Source organism: Mustela nigripes, chromosome 4 (genome assembly GCF_022355385.1).
Source record: "Mustela nigripes isolate SB6536 chromosome 4, MUSNIG.SB6536, whole genome shotgun sequence".
In the NCBI taxonomy this organism is placed as follows: domain Eukaryota; kingdom Metazoa; phylum Chordata; class Mammalia; order Carnivora; family Mustelidae; genus Mustela; species Mustela nigripes.
In genome coordinates this window covers 54,563,634-54,569,633 of record NC_081560.1, presented here as the reverse complement: position 1 = coordinate 54,569,633, position 6,000 = coordinate 54,563,634, and positions in this window count along the sequence as shown.

Sequence of the window (6,000 nt, the reverse complement as noted above, 5' to 3'; positions counted from 1 at the left end):
ACTGCAAGTCACTGATTATTTTTGAAAACTTACATCCATAAAATTTAGGTTACAAAGAATTACCAGTAAGTAGAATTTGTGAAGGTTTTCAGTTATAAAAGTCACTGGAACTATTTCTTATGTGTTTTTGGCACTTTAATTTTGACACTGATAGTTTTGCTAGAGGCAAATTTTCGTCCTAGGATCATTTCTTAAAGTACAGAGTTATTTTAAAACTAGATATTAATAAACATTATTATAATAATATTTTATAACCTTTCAGATATGAAGTGATTTCATAAGCACATTATCCTGTCTGAACCTCACAATCCCAGGCAGAGGTATTATTTTCTTCTTTTTAACTGAAGCTTTGAGAGGCAATGTGAATTTTGAGTGAAGTAACACAGTTGATTGAGTTGATTGTAATCAAGTCTTCTAACTCTCTAGTTAATTTACCTACTGATCTACCACACTGTTTTCTTGATTAAAGAAAACAATGTTTACTTCAACATTGTACCAGCTGCTCCAATTCCACAAGAGGGAGGGAGTTCTATGACAATCCAAGAAGAGGACCTTGTATTAGACCTTGTCTTTTGATTCTGCCCTCGTAGATGCCAACTGCAGAGCTCTATTAACATAAACATACCACTAACAAATTGTTTTAAAAAAATCAATCAATAGATGATTTAGAAAGAATATTCTAAGAAACTTCCGGATTAAGTACAGTTAAGGCTAACTCTGGAGGTCTCAGGCCAAAGAAAGAAAAATATTTTTAAAGAAATTTTCCAAGTTTTGCTCAGATCACATTATCTTGCATGTACTTCTCAGTGTTCAAAACCTAAACTTGTGTCCTCCAATTCATTATTTTCTTGCTTCTGTGTTCATTTGAAACTTGTGAGTTTAGAAAAATAACTTTCTCAATTCTCCTACTTTTGTAGAAAGACAAAGCTTTATTCGCTGATCTACTGATTCCCAGGAGAATAAAACTACAGGTTCACGGCCTCTTTTCCCACTGAAATCAAGGCAAGTACTGTGATTCGTCACAGAGGATGTGGAGTAGCAACTTTTTTCTTCCTCTTTCTTCCTTACCAGAAGTGGTCCTCACATCTAACCCAAAGGGAAATACTGCTTTTTGTTATTGCCCATATTCAGTGTTGCTGGAAAGGGAGTTTTCCATAATCTAACAAACTCCTCACTTAGGAGTATAGCAGGAGCAACAGAAATATTATTTGTATAAACCTTCCACTAGAGGACAAAATTTCTATCCTCATTTTTCCTTAGAACTGGTATTAGGAATAATTTTTAAAAGGAATAATCAATATTAATAATTACAATAAATTATAATGTTATTATTAATTAATATAATTAGGAATAATTAAAATAATTTGAAAATTAAAATTTACTTGATGTTTCATATGCAAGTATTGTTTTGAAAAATAAGTATTTTGAATTATTCCATAGTCCTCACAAAACCCCAATGAAGATGGTACTATTTTTCACATAAAAGGGAGAGCAAGATGGAAGTAGTTTGCCTAGCAAGTAGTGATTGAGCTTGTTCCCAAATTATTTGACTTATTTCAGTTAACTATTTCTCAGGAAGTTCGGATTTTTTCAACATCATCTTTGTTCTCGTTTTTCTCATTTCTGACTTTTTTTAATGGCAAGCATATATGATGTGAGTTTTTCACATATCCAACAGAGTTGTTCATAGAAATATCAACATGACTTCAATAAAATTTTTATTGTATTTGCTAATAAAAATAATTTTTCACATTCCAGATCCAATGAGTTTTGGTAGTGTAGCTGAAGTGCTAGCATTTTCCAATTAGTTTTTGACAAAAGATTATAACTTAGATATGCAATTATTTTTGTCATCAATCCTTTCATTTCATGTCTTGTTTCTGGTAAACTCCATTTCACGTTTTCTAAGGGCTGTCTCAAAACTCTAGCATTGTCTCAGGATCATGACTTGCATCTTTCAGAAATACCTCTGCTATCTATGTCACAGATGACAGGCCTTCAAATATGAACTCCTTCAAGCTTCCCCCTTCATACCTTTAACGTTCCAGTAATGACATCCCTTCTCTTGGTCTTGTAACCTATCTTGCAGGAAAAAATGCTCTTTATCCCTGGCAGACGAATCTGTTTTCTAAATCTAGTTCTTCTTATCTCCTTTGAGATGTTTGACTAGCAACTTATCCTCATCATCTCTATTTTCAATATCCCTCTTTCCAGAGTCTCCTTTCCATCCTCTACAAACATGCTTTCAGTCTTTGGGTATTCAGAAAAAGGTAAAAAAGAAAATCCTTCCTCCTACACACCATATAAATGATTGTCTATTTCCTTCCTTCTTTATCTTTACCTTTAATTTTCTTGGAAGTGACTTCCTTAGGTTCATTCATTCCTCAATCTGGTGAGTTTGGCTTCTGTCACCAACCCTCTAAAAGTCATCTTCTTTAACCCACCAATGATCTTGTAACAATCATATCTACAATCAGTTTTCAATTTCCATCTTATTTAACTTGTATGACATTGATAATGTTTATAACACCTGCTTCTTGAAGGACTCGTTCTTTTTTTTTATTCTTTTCTTTTTATAGGAGTCCCCATTCCTTTTGGAAAATATATTGCCTAGAATTTTTTTTAATAGATTGTAACATGTAGGGACGCCTGGGTGGCTCAGTTGGTTAAGCAGCTGCCTTCGGCTCAGGTCATGATCCCAGCGTCCTGGGATCGAGTCCCACATCGAGCTCCTTGCTCAGCAGGGAGCCTGCTTCTCCCTCTGCCTCTGCCTGACATTCTGTCTGCCTGTGCTCACTCTCTCCCCTTCTCTCTCTCTCTGATAAATAAATAAAATCTTTAAAAAAAAAAAAAGATTGTTACATGTAAATATATATTTTAAATACAGATGTAAATATAAATGCAGACATCAATATAGAGGTATCAATGTAGATGTATCTTAAGCTATAGAGATCTATGCATATCTTATAGAATTTCTGTAGTATGAAATTTAGTTTATAGGAACAAACTAAGGTCATATTATAAAAGGTAAGATTTAGCCAGAACTTTGTTGTGTCATACATATGTTTTTATTAAGTTCACTAGATTAAGGCTACCCCTTACTCCAGGCTTGCCTACTCTATACCCATTAAAAAATAACTTCTCATTTCTCCCTACCCTACCCCCAATAAGCATCTTTCTACTTTCTTTCTCTATGATTTTGACTACTCTAAGTAACTCACATAAGTAGAATCATAAAGTATTTGTCTTTCTGTGACTGGCTTATGTCATTCAAGATAGTGTTTCTGAGGTTCATCTACATTAGAGCATATGCCAGAATTTCCTTCCTTTTAAAGACTGAATAATATTCTATTGTATATATATGTCACATTTTGCTTATTCCTTCATCCATCAAAGGACTCTTGCATTGGTTCTACATTTTAGCTATTATGAATAATACTCTATGAATATAATTGTCCAAATATCTCTTAAGACTCTGCTTTCAGTTCTTTCAGATATATATCCAGAAGTGGAATTGCTGAATCATGTAATAATTCTGTTTTATTTTTGAGAAACTACCATACTATTTTCCACAGTGGTGACACCATTTTACATTCCCATCAACAGTGCACAGGAGTTCCAAATTCTCCTTATCTTGGCCAACAATTGTGGTTTTTCTGCTTCACTTTTTTTTTAATGATAGCCATTCTAATGGATATGAGCTTGTATCTCATTGTAGTTTTGACTTGCAGTTCCCTAATGATTAGTGATGCTGAACATCTTTTTACATGTTCATTGGCCATTTATACATCTTCTTTGAGGAAATGTCTACTCAAATCCTTTGCACATTTTTGAATCAGGTTGTATGTTTTTGATATTGTTAAGTTTTAGAAATTCTCTATATATTCTAGATACTAATCATTTACAGATATATGATTTGCAAATATTTTCTCCCATTCCAGGGGTTGCATTTTTATTCCATTGTTAGTGTTTTCTTGATGCACAGATATTTTTAATTTTCATAAAATCCTATTAGTCTATGTTTTCTTCCTTTGGTGTCATAGACAAAAATCATTGCCAAATTCAATGTCCTGAATCTTTTGCCCTATGTTTTCTTCTAAGAGTTTTGTAGTTTCAGGTCTTGTATTTAGGTCGTTGATACATTTCCTGTTAATTTTTATATGGTGTTAAGTAAAGGTTCTACTTTTCTAATCTTTACTTTTTCCTTCTTTCCTTTAGCTTTAGATTTAGCTTGTTCTTCTTTTTCTAGCTCTTTAAATTGTAAAGATAGATTGTTGATTTGAAATCTTTCTTTTTTATATATAAGTATTTATAGTTATAGTTTCCCCTTTAGCACTGCTTTTACTGTGTCCTATAGGTCTTGGTATATTGTGCTTTCTAATTTCCCCCCATAAATATGATTCTCATTTTACTCTAAGTATTTTCTAATTTCCCTAATGATTTTTTTCTTTGATTCATTTGTTGCTGAACAATGTATTGCTTAATTTCCATAAATATGTGAATTTTTTTCAGTTTTCTTTCTTTTATTAGTTTCTAACTTCATTCTATTGTGGTTGGAAAAGATACTTTGCATGATATTCATCTTTTTAAATGCACTGTGACTTGAATGTGACATTCAACAAGTATATGATTTATCCTGGAAAATGTACCATATGTAATTGAAAAGAATGTATTGTTGTTGTTGAGTAGTATTGTTGAATACATGAAGGTACTAGGAAGGTGTTGTACCCAGCAAGGGCATGGAAGCTCTGAGTCCCTTCTCTAAAATCCTGCCAATATGCATTTCTTTCATCTGGATGTATTCTTTATTATATCCTTTTATAATAATCTAGTAAACATAAGTGTTTCCCTGAGTTCTGTGAGTCATTCTAACAAATTACTGAACCCAGTTATGGGAAGCCCAATTTATAGTCAATCAACCAGAAGAGCAGGGACTTGTGATAGTTATCTGTAGTGTGGAGAAGGGCAATCTTGTGAAATTGAGTGCTTAATCTGTGGGACCTGATGCTATCTGTAGGTAGGTAATATCAGAATTGAGTGAAATCATAGAACATCCAGCTGATGTAGAGAATTGCTTAATGTGCAAAAAACCCCACATATCTAGTGTCAGAAGGGTTGTGAGTGTGGAAGTAGTATGAGAGTAAAGGAGACACAGAAGGAGTGTGTTTTTCCCATATAACTATGATAATACTAGCTTTTATAATTGCTTAGGCATCTGTCTTTAGTATGACCTTTATTTCTCCATATGGCATTGAGTTGCCATCTAGTGTAGTTTCATTTCTGACTGTAGGACACCTTTTAGCACTTCTTGTAGCCCAAGTCTAGTAATGAACTCCTTTGGTTTTGGTTTATCGTATAATGTCTTCATTTTCCCCTCACTTTTGAAGGACAGTTTTATCTGAAATAGGATTCCTGACTGATATTTTTTTCCTTTTAACACTTTAAATATCTTATAACATATATCTCATAACATAAATATCTTATAACATATATCATAATACTTTAAATGCACTGCCTCCTGGCTGTCAGAGTTTTTTTAATGGGAAATCCATACATTATCTTATTGATGATCTTTTGTATGTGATGCATTGTTTCTCTCTCACTGCTTTCAAGATTTTTTTGTCTTTTGACAGTTTGATTATAACATGTCTCAGTGTAAATATCTTTGAGTTCATGCTACTTTGAGTTTGTTAAGCTTCCTGGATGTTATATTCATATCTTTCATCAAATTTGGGAAATTTTTGGTTATTTCATCAAATATTCTCTCCACCACTTTCTCTGTTTCTCCTCTGGACTCCTATGATGCATATATGCTGATTGATTTGCTAGTGTCTCACAGGTCCCTTAGGCTCTGTTCATTTTTCCTCAACCTTTTTTTTCTGTTCCTCAGATTCCATAACTTAATTGTTTTATCTTTAAGTTCATGGATTCATTGTTTTGCCTCCTCAAATCTATCCTTGAATCTCTCTAGCAAATTTTTCATTTCTGTTGTTAAACTTT